This window comes from Triturus cristatus, chromosome 1_1, assembly GCF_964204655.1.
Source record: "Triturus cristatus chromosome 1_1, aTriCri1.1, whole genome shotgun sequence".
Lineage (NCBI taxonomy): Eukaryota > Metazoa > Chordata > Amphibia > Caudata > Salamandridae > Triturus > Triturus cristatus.
Genome location: NC_140579.1, coordinates 603,570,994 through 603,590,757, shown reverse-complemented (window position 1 = coordinate 603,590,757; position 19,764 = coordinate 603,570,994). Strand labels below are relative to the sequence as shown.

General features: G+C 47.4%; 1 protein-coding gene across 1 annotated transcript in view; it reads right to left on the bottom strand.

Annotated features, from left to right (window-relative positions):
• The window catches only part of LOC146870698 (uncharacterized), an 82,041-nt gene extending 69,209 nt beyond the window's left edge, over nucleotides 1-12,832 (bottom strand). Inside the window, exon 1 of the mRNA XM_085646155.1 lies at nucleotides 12,748-12,832. The gene's annotated coding sequence lies outside the window, so the exon portion shown is untranslated. The remainder of the gene's footprint in view (nucleotides 1-12,747) is intronic.
• Between the last annotated feature and the right edge of the window lie 6,932 nt (nucleotides 12,833-19,764).

Genomic DNA, 19,764 nt, shown 5'->3' with positions numbered 1-19,764 from the left:
AACGTTCACTAAGGACAGGTCTCTCTGTTCACGGTGTGATGCATGCAGTTTCAGGACCAAGTTCACATGTGGTATTGCAGAGTGTTCTGGAGGTAATGTCCATTCAGGAGCAGGAAAAAAACAATCACCAATCCAAACGACTAGGAACAGTAGACCAATTGCAATTCAGAGCTGAAGCCAGAACGAAAAAGCAAATCTTTTTAAGCCAAAAGTAGAAATCACAAATTTGTTGTTGTTGGGAAACAGACGGTGGCGGTAACTCAGGTTCACTTGGATCCAATAAGATAGTATCAAAATTGATGAAGTAGCCAGACACAGTTCGATCTATCTTTGGTAGCTCAGCAGGTTTTTTAGAACTGGCAGATGTCTCTGTTTGAGACATATTCACATAGATGTTGGTGTTAAGGCGAATTGAGATCTGTGTCTCTTTTGCAGATTAAAGTTGTTCAATTTCAACAGGTAGAAGTTGCATTCCGTGGTTGATAACTCCTTCACTTCGTAGAGTAGAATCTTCTAACGAAATAAACGTTTTCATCTGAACTTCCTGTATGGTAGCAAGAGGAGAGCTCGTGCTACCCAGGAGCCCACGTGGCCTACTATTGAGTATCAGCCCCATAGTGTGGTTTGATCAGATCAATCAAGACAAATCTCTTTTCTTTCTTGCCAGCAAGAGGCGGAAGAAGTACTGTTCTTGTTCCTTCAACAGCCAGGATAGGTACAGGCGCTCTGAAAGATGGCACAAATTATTTTTTGCTACCTAAAAGTATGCTGTTCCTCTTTAAGTGGTGCCTAGACAATAAAATCTCAGAGAACCAACCACCGTCATTAGTAATGACAGTTAAGGTGAAACCTGACGTAGAAGAGAGATTGGAGGGAATCCCTCTTTTTCGGAACTAGGGTCCTGTAAACCCTGTCAGATTGTAAGGGGCCGCAGTGGTCCGAATAGATACATGCAAGAGGTCTGTCTGCTATCAGTAATGGTGTTTGTGGTGGATGTGCTACGGTGGAACCTTTCATCTTCTGACAGATGTTGTACTTAAGGACATATCCCTTGGTCTGTTTAGTAAGACCTGGACACCAATAACACTGCTTGAGTAATGAAATATTTGCAGCAATACCTGCATGTGCTGATCCCAGACCTTCGTGTGCAGCTAGAATTCATCCTAATCTGCGATCCATGTTTGGTATTACTCTATCCCCCACTCCTGGAATTTGAGCATACGGAATGTTTTGCGCAGCTAACTTGTAGGAGTACTTGAGTTTAAAACCTTTTGGCAAGGCTGAGCTGTTATTGCGCGTAGTATTTATAGCTATCATTATCTGCAGCAACGGCAGCAGTTCACCCTGTCGCCTTGGCGGCTTCAGCAGCCTGTGAATTCCCGTCAACGTGCACGCCAACATGCTGATGACTCAATGTGTGAATTACGTGAGCCCGTGGCAAGCCTTTTTTCAGCTCTGCCACTTGTTCCCGAAGCAATTTATGCTTTATTGTGCAACCTTTGGAATCTCTAAACCCATTTTGGCCCCAATTTATGTTAGTTAACATAATTGTTGATACCTGGGCAAAATGACCTATCAATTTCATCTCTAAATCCAGGGCAGGTTCTGCCCCGTACTCATTCTGTATTTGTTCCTATTGAGGCGGTACCATGAGTTCTGGTATAAGTGGCAGCTAAAACTGTACCCCAAGTGGTACAATCCTCTACCGGGGGAGCTATCCCCATTTGCAAGCAAATTGTTAGTATTCTGTGTTTTTCCTGCAGGCCCGTGCAGGGAAAACACTGCCTCAAGCTCTGCTATTTGCTGAGCTATCTAGAACGGCATCTGCTCACGTCTAGTGGGCATTCGTCCCATAATCGCGTTCAGCGTTTGTGGGCTAATTTTTGTCGCGGTCACTTGCGGTTGACCAGCTTGAGTCACCCTTGTAGGTTGAATTGTAAGTGTTCGCATTACGAACTGAGTAAGGTTTCTGTACAGTTTTACTATCACTTTGTGAAGTTTACATAAATCTTCTGCTGGCAATGTATCAATCTCTGGATGTGGTGTGTACGCAGCTAGGACTGGCCAGGTCACTCCTCTGCTGAGCTGACCAAGTCTCACATTTCCTGTGGTGTGGGTGAGGGCACCTTTAAACCAATGAATATGTCCTTGGTAAGTTAACAGGGCTTCTATGTCCTCATATGGAGAGTATTCTTCATGTGTCTCATCTGGAATGTCAGTATGAAACACATGCGTGCGTGCATCTACAGGTTGGAATTTGATCCAAGAATAGAATAACTCTGTCCTGAATGCCTCGTGTGCCTCAATCACGAAGGTAACCGTCCCACGTATTGCTGGGAGGCCATATTCTACAAATGTTCTTAAATATTAAGAACACCTTCATGCTCAGCTTCCTCCGCACTAGCACCACTCGTACCAGCGTCCCCATTGTTAGACATTATGGGAGGAAGTATTAAATAAAAGAGAACGTTTTCCACAATTTGGAGAACTATAATCCTTCAAGCTTGAACAAAGCTACAGACAATACATAGGATATACCTACTCAGCTGCGGCAGATTTTTCCCTTCCCACTCCAGACATCTCTGGTTACATTTGAGTAGGGGTCTCTGAGAAAGCACAACTGAACTACTTAGATTTGACTGTTAAAATAGGAACTAAACCAACGTTGGCGGTGCCATGTTGTGTAGTTCCTAAAAATACATAGGATCTGCATGTTTAGACAACATAAACTAAGGGACTGGTGTCCAGACTGATTCCAGACACCCCCAAAAGATGTGTTAGCCTTTAGACCAGCTAGCTCACAGTACCACCATAAGCCCTCATACCTTACCAAGGAGTAAACAGTTTCTGGCAACTATCGACCATGACAACTCTTGATGCTTCGGGGATCGTGGAAACAGTACAGTACTTTTCGCTCAGTCGATCGTGCTTACTTAGTCTCATCGTTTTCAATATGCATTTATTGAACCAGCTTCATTCTAGTATAATACATGTTTGCTGTGACAATCATTAAGCAGAAACAAATGTATAAGATTACAAGCACCAACAGAGTAAATAAAAGGTAGAATTCTGCCATGGTGCTAAAACAATGAATATGTGCAGGCATATAGATACATGACAGTAATCAAGCATACTCCTACGATACAAACCATACATAAGTGTACCTAGCATGTATGTAGGTGTAAAGTCAAGAATCCCCTAGGAAGGAGCCAACCCCATTACCTATTGGGAGAGAATGAAGGACTCTGTCTTGGTCTTGAGTTGGACACCCCGCAAGGGATGTCAGGCCGATGCGTGTTGTAGCTTCTGCAGACTGGGACCCCAGTGTCTAATGTGCTTCTCCTCTGCTTATTTAGTGTTGGTATGGTTCTTTTATACCATAAAGATAGCCTTGGGTTTCTTACACAATCGATATGTTGTGAATACGATTAGGCAAATAAGCCTCGAACAATACCTGCGATTATGCAAAGTAGTTCTTTCGTCCTAGGATGAAGATGACCATGACTTTTACACAGAGTATATTCATGCTGGTATGTATGTCATGTGCAAATACTTTCTAAGAATCCTCATGCATAATAAATTAGGCTAGTTTCAAGGAAACCTATTGACATTTATGCAACATAAAACTGGGTAAACGGTCAGTGCCAGAACCGTTATACAGAGCAAGGTAGGGAAAAAGTAGATAAAAGGTTGTATAGCGACCTAGGTCTAGATTGGGGTACATAACAAACCTGGCAGTCTCTTATAATGCCCCTCTCTGTAACACTTAAATTCCATTGGCTGGGAAGAACTGACTTGGAACCCTATTTCCGCTCTGTACTCTTCTGGAACTTTGGGAATTCCACTGGTGCTTACCCTCCAGTTTGGAGCCAGTCTGCTTGGAATAGTTTCAAATTGGAGGATAAGGGAGGGTGTCTCCCTAACCGGTCAGCTTAGAGTAATGCTGCGCCAACCATTTGTTAAACCTTTTATATAACAATTGTTAGCCAACATTACAAGTTCCTCTGAATCCCTCTGTTGGAAAACGAGGCACCATCTGTGAGGCCTGCACAAATAACATGACTACATTTGTCCTTCACTGGGAACCAAACACCCAATTGTAGCGCCTGACTCTCAGAGGGTAGCGTTGCGGAGCAGTCTGAGGCTTACTCAAGGGAGGTGGTGTGGGCTAGTAATCGCCATTTGCAGGTGCGCAAAAATAACACTCAATAATTGATTGTCCAGTCTGTACTTTGCTTTATAAAAGTAAGAGTACATTTATTAAACACACACACTACTCAATACTATGCACCAATTTACAAATATACATAAGCTGTTGGAATTACTTTGTGACATTGCATAACATCTCCACCCCTCCCGCAGGGGGGTGGGGTCTAGTACCACCACTTCCATGTATGCACATCATCTTGCCCCCAATGCAGTTGGTTGGACATAACCTGGGGCGAGGGCCCGGTGCACTAGCACCATCCCAGTGGCGAACCCCCCCCCCCCCCCGCCATTATCTCCACAAGCATTTAAAATAGGTAACCCTGCCATGGTAACATGTAACCCTGACTGAGCATGTCCTACTGACCATAAAGTATGCACCTCTATATCTCAAGGGTAGCAGTTAGGGTTCTTCACCTAAGCGCAGCAGCAAGAATACATGTTTAAGCAACACTTTAGAATGACAGTACTCATCACATTTGTGGATCACTAGAATGCATTGCAATTGCAACCCCTAAAGGCATCAGAGATAAAATCATAGGATTACGCATATACAGCCAGACACCCTAGGTGGAATGTCTGGCAATATAACCCCACTTTGCTTATGACATCACCTCACACAAGTACTTCACATTACACATGTGACCTTCAGTTCCACTAAAAGAAATAACATTAGTAAAAGTATTTCTGGTGCAATTACATCTCTTCACCTCCAGGGAATACCCTTCTCTAGACATCCCCTACTCAGCCCTTCACTCCATTATGCACTTCTCAACCCTCCTCCAGCTGTAGAACGAAAGTTCCAGCCCAAGAGGAGTTAAAATGCTGGCTGATCCCTTGAGGGGTTATTCCTTTCAAATCCCCAGGAAACTTAGGGTGACTTTTCTCTTCGTGCTGGGGGGGGGGAAGACTGCGCGTTTCCAGCAGCTCCTCCCAGCACCTTTTCACAAGTGAGGGTGACCCCCCTCCTCTGGGGGCCACCAGGCACCAAAACGCTCCTTTCCCCATGCCTTGCAAGGCATTATGGGGCGCTTCATGCTCCTCTTTATGAATATCATAGCAGCGGCTCTCCCACTGTGCCGGGGAGAGCCGCGATCTTCGTTCTGGCGCTTCGCGTCGTTTCCTGCTCTCGTTGGGGGGCCCGGTCCTGCCCGGTCCTACCCGGACCCCCAGGTGAGTGAAGCAGCGTGGGGAGCCCACCCCCTGCTGCTCTGGCCTGTTTCCAGGGACCCGGTCCCAACCGGGCCCCTAGCGCCGACTCTTCCTTCTGGGGGTCCCGGTCCCGCCCGGGACCCCCGCATGCCTTCTCGATGGAGGGCAGCCCAGGGAACCCACCCCTGTCTGCCCCCGCCGGCTCCCTGCCCGGACAGCACCCTTGCGTGCTGCTACGGGAGCCGGCACGACTCTTCTCGCCTGCAGGCAGACACGCAGCATCCGCTCTGGAGCGGTTCTTCGGGGGGGGGGGGGGGGGGAGTGCGACGGCACTTCCCCCCCACCTCCTCCACACTCGGGGCCCGGGCATGGGGGTCCCTTGCCCCCGAACATCTTCGGGAGGCGTGACGGCACTCCCCCCCCCTTCCGTATCGGCGGGGCCATGGTGGGCTCCTGGCACCTCGCAGGGGTACCTTCACGGGGTGCACGACGGCACACCCCGACTTTCCTTCCTTGGGGGGCAGCCCCCGGGATCTGACCCACCCCAGGGGCAGTTTCAAGACCAGACCCACGTGCTTCGTCGTTGGTCCCATCAAAGGTCGTGTACCTTCTGGGGGGCATATCACATCCCCCAGGGGTCCGATCTTCTCAATTTTCACGTCCTCTTGCTCCTGGTGGTGCCCCCCAGCCACTGGGATCACTCTCCTTTGCCCTCCAGGTCTCCAAGAGGGTGCATTCTGCAGGGAGCGGTCTTCACTGGCTCCCTGCGCCAGCCTTTTGCCTGGCTCTCCTCCTGGGCCTCTCTTCTCCCTGCGCAGAGGCCACTGCTTCTGCGCACCGGTCCTGGGCTCTTCTTCTGGTGCTGATAGAGTCCTGGGGGCAGTCAGGGGGTCTCTCCTTCCAACTGCCCTTTGCGCCAGGCTCCAGCACCTTCAGCCTCAGCAGATCACACCCCAGAGAGAGCTTCTCTTCCTGTGCAAGCACTTTTTAAAAGTGGAGTAGGGGACTGGCAGGAAGTCTCTGTTGGTCCTATCAAACAGCGACACATCATTACCCTGCCCCTGCTCCCTCCTTCTTGTCCAGCCTCTGGGCTTGTTCAAAATGGCGTCGTCCAGGGTATCTGGCCACATGTCTCTGAAGCCCCTTCCCCACACGCTGCCTTCCCTCCTTGGTGCAGCCTGGTGCCTGGCACCCAGTGACAGCTGCTAATGGATGAGCCTGTAGCCCCACCCATCTTCTCTTCGTGGAGAGGAGAGGAGGCCCTAGCTTGTGGAAGAAAGGTTATCAATCCATCCAGCTGAGTTCAGCCCTCAGCCTGGGTCAGGTCATGCTGGCTCTGAGAAATATGATAGTTCTGGATGACCCAAAAGCAGTACAAATAGGACTTTGGACTCTGCAGAATACTTCTTTTCACATCCGCTACAGTGGACTTAAGTGCATGTCTGGAATCTGTAGGCCTAATGGAAGTTAATCTAGCCCATGGGCTCCACATTCCCACAGGGGAATAATGAAGTAAAAAGCAGTAAGACACACTGACTTTCCCTGGCATGTTTCTTTCCAGTGTATAAAGCCTATTCCATGTCACCACCCAATAATGCATAAGTCCTGCCACACCATTCACTTTGTAGCTGCTCCTGGACTGCGCACGCTAGGAATCTCCCCTGTGCAGCCCGTACACATGTGCACTCGCATGTACACATGTGTCTGCATGTAACCAGGCCGGTGTCCCTTACTCCAGCTGCTGCGCAGTGGCCTGGTCAAGCCAGGGGGACACCAGTAAAATCCCCATGCAGTCTCTTACATCCTGAGTTCACTGTGGGTGAGTCCCAACTTATGAGGCTCCCCCACAGTAAAAGCTCAACAATTAGGTGCTCAAAAAGCGAAAAATCTGGGCAGCCCATAGTGTCAGAACCACCGTCTAACACCCTCTCAGTCAGATCTCTTGGGTGTTGCCTAAGAGTGGTAGAGCTCTCCTCACCGATTTTCTCTGTAGCCATCAACTCTTTCATGGCATGAAAGTCCTTGACCTCCATCCCTCTCACCCACTCATTGCAATTATGCAATACTTCATGAATGCAATGCATCTCCTTCACATCCATATTGTGCGCATGAACAAGCCAAGGAACGTACAGACCTGTGTCACCCTGGTTCACTCGGGCACTTGTGCAGTGTGTAACATGCTTCTCACATACAACACTCAGCGCTAGGATTACAGATTTACCTTTAGCACTGGAAATGTAAACAATATTTTCTCATTTCTTTCTCCTCTTTCTCATATTCGGACAGTAGTCTCATACATGCTTAATTCAATATCACTAATGCCTATCTTGTCTCCCTCTCTTTAATTGTTTCTGTCAATCCCTTCTCTCTCACTGTCATCCTCCCTCCCACCTTCTCCTACTCACTCGCTATCATATCGCCATATGCAAAGTTAACCTGGGTGAGAGGCATGTGATACTCCCTTGGAACATTAGCTGGTCCTGGTTTCTCAGTCCCCACAGAACCTCAGCATTTACATTATAGGAATAAAGACTGAAAGATCTCAACTCTGCCTGGAAACTAGCTCACCTCGATCTATGTTTGTGCAGGGGCTCAGCGCTGTGTACAATGGAGCTTAGCAGCATACTTGAAGGCCTCAGCTCTATCTGCCCAGAACCTGAAAGCTATGTATGCAGGAAATCACCTAAGGCTCAATGAAAGAAATTACCTATGGGTGCATGGTCTCTGCGCCATCTGTTCATAGGTTCAGCACCATCTATGCAGAGACTTGGCTGCATTTGCGCTGGAACTCAACTCTATCTGCAGGAGCGAGCTGAGCTCCACAAGATCATGAGGTCTGTTTGTGGCAGAGCTCCGCTGTCTTGGTGTGCACAAGAACCCATTTTTCTCTGTGCAAGAACTTGTTTATGCCTTCTAAGCGTTCAGCCTATCTCCAGAGGAATGATCAACTTATGATTTGGCTTCCTAGCCATTATAAAATAGGCACCCAAATGAGGTTCTTGATTCTGAGCAGTTCAGCCTTTTGATTGATACTTAATGATGCAAGAAGTTGGACACATGATGCTTTGCTCCACAGTTGCAGTGCTGATGAAGATGGCAGAGACTGCCATAAAAGTGCCAAAGCCGTCTCTTAGAGTTATTGGGCAAGCATTTCCTCTATTTAAAACTAAGGTGAATAGTAAAGCACATTGCCTTTTTCATAATTAGAACCCCACTATGGGGTTTTTGTCTTCCCATTTTGTGAATCACCTCTGAACCTCCACCCCTGTTATTTGAGGACATTTCAGCAGCAAGAAAAGCTGAATGTTTATCTCGGGGAAACTAAAAGCTTTGCTCTGGCGCTCCCTTTTCGAACTGTATTTAACCCAGGATTTCCCAGGGACAACACTTACACAGCTGCAGCCCTGGCTACAGCAGAGGACGAGAGGGGCTGAAGCCCTTTCAGCCCAATGGGCAGTGTGCATCTGCATTTATGAAACTGACAACTTTCACAACTGAGGGTTCACGTGGTGAGGTCTAGGCCCAGTCATATCAAGGCCAAGGCTAGGTCTTTGCATACACGCTAAATTACAGTGGGGCTGTGACCAAACCAAAACATCCACAAACCTGCACATAAAATACTCATATTTGTGCATGCTGGACATGGGACACAACTGTGCCCCATGCTGGAGACATTCCTGTCCCAACAATGTGCCCCCCCCCCCTGAAATTTCACACGTAATACATAGTCATGGGAAAAACGCTTTGTTACACAATGAATGGTGGCCTGAAAATCTCGAACAATTCAGAAGTGCTACATAGGCCCAAGTAAATCCTAAACCAATGTTCCTCCAAGGTTATGAGGCAGAGTGTGCATCCAATTTGTACACTTATGGGTTGACCGCCAGGCAGGGTTCGAGTCGCGGGTAGACGCTGTCTACTCACTATTTTCGGAGGGCAGATGCCATCTACCCCGTTGCAAAGCTGACCACTTTCAATGGAGTGCAACGTTTCTTTTATTCTCTCATGGAATTCCAGAAATATGCTTAACTCGTGTTATTTTATGACACCAGGACGATTTCAGCAGTGCCTGCACGTTGTCTGCTTTTGTTCCGAGCAGCAACGTGCAGGCAGGGAAGGGACTTATCAGATTCCAGCTTCGCCTATGACAAAAGCCAAAGTGAGGGGCTATTAGGCCTCTTTTTGGGGAGTATCCTGGCTGGGAGCCATCGGGAGCCTCACACCTAGATGCAATGGAGGGGTAACAAAGGCTCACATCTTATCACTTCACAGGTACTTAACAGAGAAATGCTTTTGACTTTGTTCAGTCCCTTTATATAATAGACATGCATGCACTGTAACATGTGTTGGTCGCCCCAGTATTTACACAAATGACAGTTTAAAAACCACTATTATGTGTAATTTATTTTACTGAGCTACTCATCCAAATGCCAGAGCGCTTTACATCACATGCACATTATACATTGACAGTAAATCATATGTGTGTCCATCAACATAAAGGATGTGTCACATAAGACAATGGGGGTTACAAGGTATAGGCGACAAATGTCCTTCATACTGTGCTATATTGGAAGGGTTACAATTTATGAACTGCAAGTAACAAAAAGGTATTTCTTAAAAGTAGTAACCCACTTAGGTATAATATAAATCTGTCATATGCATGTTACATAATGTGCTTTACAGGAGAAATATTAACCCTCTATGCTACTTTGATTTGATACAAAACAGATCTCTCCAGCAAATACGTTATCCTCCAGAGTTATCTTACCATTATTATTATTCCCTGCGATTTAGCTGCCAAACAAAGATCTGTGCAGCAGGTGCTTACCCCCATAAAATATTTTAAAATACAGTTATTGCAACCAATTAATTAGAACACATTTACTGCCACCTTTCTCCTAGTTGCCAATTTTTTTGTACCTGGGTTTAAAAAAATAAATGTATAAGTTGATGCCCAGATTTTAAGTAGGGGTTGTGTCAATATTTTGGCAAAACCCCAATGCAAAATCTATTTTGTTAAATATTGTAAAGCGCTTAAATGTATTCATGATAGACCTGCTAAACATATGTGAGGTCTTAAGATCTGATGTTACTTCCGGTGTGTACAAAGAAAGAGAGGGCCCCTGAGGTAAGGATAAGCAAGCAGGTGTATCAGGGAAAATGGAACTCTGAAGTATAAATACACTATCCTGCTTGCAAACTTTTTTACTGGGCGGAATCACTTGCCATCATAGCTGTGCTAAACAGGAGTCTCAAATGAGCCAAGAAACACAGCACTAACTGTGTACAAAAATAACGTAAATGCACATATATTGGAAAACAATCATACAATAAACACTCTGGTATTAAACAAAGTAAACAACAGAAAAGATACATTCTCATATTTATTATGGATATCAACTGGTAGAAACTAAATGCTGTATAATCACAGCAACAAATATTTCTACATACATCATAATACAATATACAAAAAAAACACCAAGACAAGAAATATTAACATCTCCGATGGCCAACTTCCACACATACCACGAACAGTTAACACATTCTAAAGACAACAAAAGAAGCATTGAATTCTGGGAGAACCATCCCGCTATAGGGTACAGAACGAAACCTTATAATGTGATGTCGGCTTATATGAAAATAGGTCAGTCTCAGTATCTTTAGAGAGTATCTGTAACAAACAATGATTATACTAAATATTGCTGTTTAATGGAAATAAGACTTGATAAAGTGAGTGTCCTGAACAAATGCACTTCTAAATGACTCGTTGGTTTATTAGTACAGCAGATGCAATATACAGCGGTTCTATCTTGGTGGTCTCCACAGTGTGTGCTGACGCGTGTTTCGGTGATGACCCACAGATGAGGTTGCAAGTTCCTCAGGGTGCTATAAACATAGGGAGATCGGGGGGAGTCTTCGTATCAACAGTGGACGAATACTGTCCTATTAGGAAAAGCTCCAAGCCAAGGGATTATTGATACTGCTGAGTAAAGCGCAAATCAGAGGGAACATCCCAGGGGAGTGGAATTCCTAGAAATGGCCCGCACAGTGTGTTGCAGTCATATGGGTTTGTAGACAGAAGTGTTTGTAAAGCACTTTTATGTAGGGCATGGCAGGGAGCCGTGTCACTGGACGGAGCTATTGCTGTTTTTCAGTGTTGAAAGCTGCACAGATTCCACCCGAGCCCTCTAAAACACACAGTAACCACCAGGGCTCTACTTAAGGCGTTTGCTGTTGATATGAATGAGCTGCTCGCCTGGCATACTTATAAATGTTTATTAGCTTGTAGTCCACTGCAAATTAGTTTTGAAGGTTACTTCCCGACCCCCCATTTAAGGGCACCGTGTGCTTGGAAACACTGACGCAGAGCGATCAGTGATTAGCAAAACACACTTTGTACACTCAGCATCTTACAAAGTGAACCTACAAAGTATTATCGGGACCCAGATAAAGCCTTTCCACTTGTGTAATGGCGCGCAGTGTAAACTACGGAAGCCGGCTGCAGCTAAACTTGATATTTGCTAATCCAGCACTGGACGCTTTCCGCCCCTGGCACCCCGTGTGCTTCTGCAGTTCAAAGTGTGTGTGTGTGGGGGGGAGGTGTAAGCGGCTCCAGCTCTTGCGCACTCACTCGTGTATGCACCTAGAGAGCCAGGCATGGTGCTGCTAGCATTGCGCAGAAATATAATGCCAAAGTTTGTGCCATCTCTGTCGCATGTGTGCCCGCTCCCTCTTCTCTACATCCCTCCCAGCAGAGCTGTGGCATTGCGAGGTTCTCGAGATCTCCAGTTCTGTGGCCGCGCATTACCAATTCACTTTCTATTTGACATGTCTCCTTCTCGGGACACAATTCCTAAACAAGCATTTACAATGCAATAATTCTCGCATTTACTCGAGTTTAAGCTATTGGCATTGTAAATGAATGCCTTTTATTTATGTTGTTAAAACAAAAAGTAAAAGGCATTGTTATTTTCAATGTCAATAGCTGAAACTCGCGTAAATGCGAGACCTGTTGCATTGCAAATGCTTGTCTTCTCTTACCTCCTTAGTATTTCTCCTAGCTTTTCTTCCTTCTTCAGTTGTTGCTTTTTGCCTTCCCTCTGTTCCCGTCCTTCTTCACATTCCTCTCGTTTAACTACTGATCTTTTCATTTCTGTCTCCCGCTCTCCTTTACATCAACTTCCTGTCTATCCTGGTCGTTCTCCCCGCCCTACCTCACACTCCCACAGCCTCAGACGTGGCTAGGCGGAGGTGGCGGTTTGTTCTCTGGTATCCTCGCGCCGCCTCACACGCCCCGACCTAGGCGTGTCTTGAGCGCCCACTCATGCTCCTGAGTAGTCACAAACTTTTGGCTCGCCTTCTATTGGTCTTTGGACTGTCAATCACTACCTGATCTCTCCTCTTTAGGCGGCTCCTCCCGGGCACTGTCACTGTCTGCTGTTTTCCCTCGTGGCGTCCTACGTCGTGGCTATCCTTTCTGGTCCCGCCCCGCTGGCTGTTCCCGTAACCTAGCCCCGCCTCTGCGCCATTGGTCCATCCCAATGTATCTACTCAAGCCGTGACCCCGCCCCCTGAGCATGGATCGTGCACAAGCTGCGCCATTACAGTTAACACTCTGCCATGCTTCCTGGGTGGGGTCTTCTGATTCGGTCAACAGAAGCAGAGTTCAAGCCGTGAGACTGCCTTGGGAGCAGGTTCCCATAGCTTCCGCATCCTCAGGCGCTACTGCGCCGCTGGCCCTACCCTTTTTTGTCCTACCATGTGTTTTGAGTGTCTGCCATTTCTATGTCAGTCCACGGAGGCTCAGATTATGCTTCTCTTTGCTTTACTGCAAACAAACAGCAGCCAATAAAACAACTTTAAACATCAGCATACCCCGGAAGTACAACCCCCTCCAGTAGTATGCCCCAATCACTGTCCACACTATCACATATAAGGTCCAAATTACGCCATCACTTCCTCTTTCTTTGCTGCTGCAGCAGCAGATAAGTGCTTTTCCCTTACTTTTATCAATATTTGGTAGAGTGTGGGGATATTGTGTGTTGGTTAATATTATCGATTTTTACCTGTGTTCATGGTTGTTAGAACTTGGTTATTGATTGCGACGCGGCTCCCGAACGTCTGTTCCCGGCTCCGTTTTCGCTGAGGTTGTGGCGCCTCGCAGCGCGCGCGCGTCGATAGCCTGCTGCGGGCGTTAGGGGGCGGTGGAGAAGGAGGAGGCAGACGCGACTCGCTCGTGCACAGAGAGCGGTCGCGTCGTTAGCAGGACGCTCTGGCTGAGCGCGCGAACTCGTTCTTCACTCATTTTGAACGAACGGCTCCTCGCGCTCAGTTCCACATGACTGCATACATCTCTGGCCTCAAGTTCTGAACGCTTACCGGAGCGTGTGACCGGATTAGAGCACTGCTCTAGGGGAGTGTATTGGGGTTGCTCCTTCCACCTTGATCATAGGCAGAACCTTTGGTTTAGTTTTTTCTTTGGTGCTCCTTGTTGAGAGCAGGTTCTGTCAGACCCCTGGGCTGCTCCCCCCCCGTGAATCTCTTCCAACTCCTCTGAGCTTGTAGCAATGGCGTACTACGCCGAAGAGGAGGACCAGTGGGTTGAATGTGACAATTATGAGGACTATGAGGAACCGGAACACTTGGAAGAGAATTTGGTGGAAGCCCTGGATACCCACGTCCAGGGTTCAGTTAATGTGGCCTTAATCAAAGCCCTCAAGCCTTTTACTAAGCCCCTCCTTAAATATGGCAAGAGGAAAATGAAGGCTAAACACAGTGATGCAGGCACTTCTCGTTCCTCGGCCAAAGTTTTGGCACGAATGGCAAAGAATGTAATGAGGGACCATGGTTCCATGGCTGCGTATGACACGGATGATTCGTTGCCAGCTACTACTACCACGTCGGACTCAGATGACGAGTCTGTGAGACCCAAAAAGAAATCTCATAAGGTGAAGCATACTGCTTACAAGGCTGATGACAGCGAGGCTCCTAAAAATCTGCTGTTTGACCCGCAGAGCCTTATTCATCCACGGTCTTCGGAATGGGTTCCCTGTCCTGAGGTGGCACATTATGTAGGGGTGAACTTGCGACAGGGTTTCGAGAAGGAAGTGCGGGCCACGTTGCGCTCAGAATGCCCGAGACCATCCCTGACTGGCAAGGTGGCGGACACGCCGGAATTAGATCCTAATATGGCCACATTCATGCGGAAATTCGCTAAAGACCCGAAAAAGGGCTTAGATAGAGCCTGGCGGGGATGCCAGGATAAGCTGTTGGATGTTTCAGGTCCCCTCACTAAAATTCTAGACGCGGCGGTCAACGCCAAAAATCAGAATGTGTCTTTGGACACCTCTGAGATTATGGAGTGGGCCCAGCGGGCCCTGTGCTTTCTAGGAAATGCAAATGTGGCGCTATCTACCGAAAGGAGGCGCTCGTTCTTGATGAGAATAGATTCTCAATTGGCGGAGATGGCCACGACCGAACCGGGTTCTTTGGCCAATGGCATGTTGTTTGGCGACAAATTCGTCAAGGAGATGGGCAAGTACGTGGCCACCTTTTCAGCTTTAGACAAGGCGCAGGCTAACATCAAGAAAGTGTTCCACACTGGTGTTTTTGATAGGGCCGGACGCGCTAGAGGTCGAGGGTCCGGCCGTGGTTACAACCAGACCTCCCGAGGGGCGGAACAAAGAGGCAGAGGAGGTCAGAGGTCGCAGTTTTACCCCTCCCGCAATAGAGGTGGCCGAGGTCGAGGCCACAGAGGATCCTATCGAGGACAGCAGAACTCCGGAGATAGCTCCTATTCAGGTAACGATGTTGAATGCCTCAGAATGCATGGTGGGAGGTCGTATTGCGTTGTTCCTTCACAGGTGGCAGGAGATTACGACCGATCCCTGGGTGTTACAAACTGTCCAGGGTTTCCACATAGAATTCTACAGCACTCCGACTCAGAGTCGGGTACCGGGCGCCCTACATTTTTCCCTACAAGAACAGAGTTTCATCGACAGGGAGGTGGAGGCACTACTCCAGAAGGGTGCAATAGTGAGGACTATTCCCCATCCTCGGGGTTTTGTAAGCACGATTTTCCTAGTCCCGAAGAAGGACAAAGGGTTCCGTTTGGTGCTGAATTTAAGAGAATTCAACGCTTGGGTGGTGTACCGACATTTCAAGATGGAGGGCATCCATTTGTTGAGGGACATCCTCTTAGAGGAGGACTGGCTCGTTCGTTTAGATCTAAAGGACGCCTACTTGGCGGTCCCGATTTTCCCACCACACAGGAGGTTCCTCCAGTTTCTCTGGCGCGACCAATGGTTCGAGTTTTCCGCGATGCCCTTTGGTCTGTCTTCCGCCCCTTGGTGTTTCACCAAACTAATGAGACCGGTGGTCCAATGGTTGAGAGAACGAGGGGTCCGCCTGATCATTTACCTCGACGACATTCTAATTATGGCACAATCACAGGAACTCTTGTTGAGACATCTTACGTGGACTCTCCAACTGCTACAGGAGTTGGGTTTCCTTGTGAATCTGGAGAAATCAGTCCTGATTCCATCGCAATCGATGGAATTCTTGGGTTTTCAGATCAACTCCCTCACGTGCCAATTGCTCCTTCCTTTGAAGAAGAGGGTAGTGATCAGGAAGGAATTGAGGAAAGCGCTTGCCTCTCCGACAATCTCGTTACGGACGTTGGCTCGCCTAGTAGGGTTGCTGGCGGCGTCCATTCAGGCGATTTTTCCGGGGCCCTTGCATTACAGGGCCCTGCAGAGACTGAAAATTTTGCATCTACGCAAGGGTCTCTCGTATGCGCAACAGATAGCCCTCTCACCGGAGGCTCGTACGGAGATCCATTGGTGGTTAGACCATATGGAGGCCTGGAACGGCAGGGCCATTTTCTCCTCCAGCCCGGATGTCGTGATAGAGTCAGATGCGAGTCGCTGGGGCTGGGGAGCGCAGTGCGGGACCATGGAGACAGGGGGTCGTTGGTCTCAGGAGGAACTGAAGTTGCATATCAACTGCTTGGAACTCCTAGCGGGAGCGTTCGCGATTCGAACTCTGGCCCCGCAGAAGGTGTCTTGTTGCATTCTTCTGCGTATGGACAATGTGTCCGCGGTGAGGTACATCAATCGCCTCGGAGGGACCCGCTCTCGTCTCTTGGCGGAGATAGCCAAGGACTTTTGGCATTATTGCCTGGACCATCGTCTAGTGGTGACGGCGGAATATATTCCCGGGTCGTCCAACGTGATTGCCGATTGGAATTCACGGCATTTGCGGGACAGCAGCGACTGGAAACTGCATCCCAACTGTTTCAAAGCGCTGAATCTCAAGTGGGGACCCTGTGTGCTGGACCTGTTTGCGTCCAGACTCAACACTCAACTTCCGCGGTTCTACAGTTGGCGGCCGGACCCTCTAGCGGTCGGATCGGACGCCTTTCTTCACTCGTGGACGACGGGCATTCTATATGCCTTTCCACCATTTGTCATGATTCCGAGAGTGTTGGCGCATGTGCGCAGACAGAGAGCAGAGGTAGTCCTGGTTACTCCTTGTTGGAAGGCGCAGGCATGGTTTCCAACCGCCTTGAGCTTGGCTTGTGCGCCTCCGGTGCGGCTTCGGTCGTTTCCGGACATCCTCACGGATCCTCAGGGACTGCGTCACCCGTTGGTGTTGCAGAACCAACTGGGCCTCATGGCCTGGAGACTTTCAGGCGTCGTTGGCAGGTGCCGGGAGTTTCGCAAGACACTCTCTTTTTCTTGTCCCAGGCTTGGGCTCCATCCACACACAAGCGATACGAATCAGCTTGGAGACGGTGGGTTAGTTGGTGTGGTGAGCGACAGTGTGATCCCGTGGGATCCGATATTCATCTAATAGTGAATTTCTTGTCGGAATTGGCCAAGTCCGGTTTGGCGTACCGGACGGTAAATAATTTTCGATCGGCTATTTCAGCGGGTCATCCGCATGTGGAGGGCAGGCCAGTGGGGGAACACCCCTTGGTCTGCAAGGTAGTGCGAGGGATTCGTTTGGTGAACCCTCCTCAACCTCGGTACACCGCACTTTGGGATGTGTCGGTGGTTTTGCGTTTTTTGAGGAATTGGCCAAATAATGAGGCACTTTCTAGGAAACAATTATCGGCAAAATTAACAGTCCTACTGTGCTTAATTTCATGTAGACGGGTATCGGATGTGCGAGCACTGGATTTGGCAGGTAGAGTATTTACTCCTTCGGGAGTTTCCTTTACGATTTCCAGACGTACTAAGACGCACTCTCAGTGTATTACGTATCCTGCCTTCCCTCATCATAGCAAGCTGTGGGTTGTAAAGTGTTTAAAGGTTTATGAAGATTGTACTAGGGAATTTCGATCTGATGTTTCGGGACAATTGTTAATTGCCCTTCAGCGACCTTTTCGCCCGGTCTCATCTGCAACCCTGGCCAGGTGGGTCACTTGGTTACTGGGCCTTGCGGGGGTGGATGTTTCCATATTTGGAGCTCACTCTGTTAGGGGAGCTATGGCCTCTAAGTCTTTGGGGGCGGGTTCCCGGTTGCAAGACATCATGACTGTGGCGGACTGGTCGACTGATTCCACATTTAAAACGTTTTATCATAAACCTATTGTGGATGTAGCTTCGGTGGTGGTAAATCAACTTTAAACTAGCATAATCTGAGCCTCCGTGGACTGACATAGAATGAAAAATTGTCTAGCAAGCGCGACAAAGAATTTTCAATTCTATTAAGGACACGGAGGCGAGGATTATCCCACCCAAGCAGTTGGCATGTTGGCATACTGATGTAATTATTATGATGTTGTACCCACCCGATAATCCTGTACAGTGACTTCATAGTTGTTTTGTACGGGTGTCACGATGTCAGTTTCCATTTCAGGAGAACAGACCAAACAATCTTGAGGTTCAGGACGTCTGGCATCGGCAAGGATGATTCGATTCATCGGGGGTCAATTCATCTGGACAGAGGACAGTTGTCGTCTTTTCCGGAGAGGATATTCAAAGTTCAAGGTTGGACGCACGTCGATGGAGCAATCGGTGGTCCAGTGTTCGACGGTCAAGTTGGTGGACTGTGTTGAAAAGTTTTTTGTCATGCAAAGAAAGAGGAAGTGATGGCGTAATTTGGACCTTATATGTGATAGTGTGGACAGTGATTGGGGCATACTACTGGAGGGGGTTGTACTTCCGGGGTATGCTGATGTTTAAAGTTGTTTTATTGGCTGCTGTTTGTTTGCAGTAAAGCAAAGAGAAGCATAATTCTCGCCTCCGTGTCCTTAATAGAATTGAAAATTCTTTGTCGCGCTTGCTAGACAATTTTTCATTATTGCAGTATTATACCTCTACTTGTACTTCCTACGCTTTTGTAACATGCACACGTCACTTTTTCCTCTTGTAACGTATCGTTTGCTACCTCTTGTATTTTATTTGCTCTTGATACATGCACAATTGTCACTATTGCCTCATGTAACGTAACGTTTGCTTTTGTAACATGCTCACTTGTAATTTTCTCCTCATGTATCAGTACTGTTCCTATTGTGAAGCGCTCTGACACCTTCGGGTAAAGTCCACGCTATATAAAAACGCATAAAATAAATAAAAATGCCCAGGGGCGTAGGAGACACTAAAATTCTGGGGGGGACAGGGACAACCTTGTGCACTTTCCAGTGACCCTATACAAATCACCGCCCGTTAAACAAATACAATTGCATACTTTCGAAGTGAAATATTGAGAAAAGCAGGCATGTAGTCACAGTTTGCAAGTATGCTTTATTGTTATTTACATTCATATAGTAATGAGACCAAATGTTTAAAAAAACCATATATACATGAATCTTGCATCTTAATGCACAAAGCAAACAAAGGCCGCTGACTTAGGGTGGGGGCGTCGTGTTTGCAAGTGCATTATGGTTTGAAAAGTACCTGCTGCTGCATTCCTGGTCTCCAGCAATTTTCAGGCAACAATAAAAATGTGAAGATAACTTTGGTGATTAATGTTCTTTTTTTTTAGAGAGATCGAAGGCTTGTCTAGTGAAAGTTTTAATTCAAAAGGTCAGTGAGTTACTGCTTTTGTCTGAGATATTCTTTTGGTATTTGAAGTTTATAAGTTAAAATCCTAACATTGAACAGTGAGCTATTAACCGTCATCAAAGAGCTGCATAAAAACTTCAATGTATAGATTAGAACATTATGATTTTTCCCAAGTCTTTCCCTATCCGAATGTTGGAAAATGGGTTCATTAGGATAGAAATCAATTCTGATTATTGAAGAGAACCCCCCAACCATGGTGTTATGTTTTACATTCTGAGTTTGTGTTTCTCTAGTGTTGCAAAGCCGCCCTGGGCACTCCCCAACTTTTTGCTGACTGGTACTGGTGGTACCTGACTGACTGACCCTGGCCTCTGCCTAAACAGCCAGTGCTATT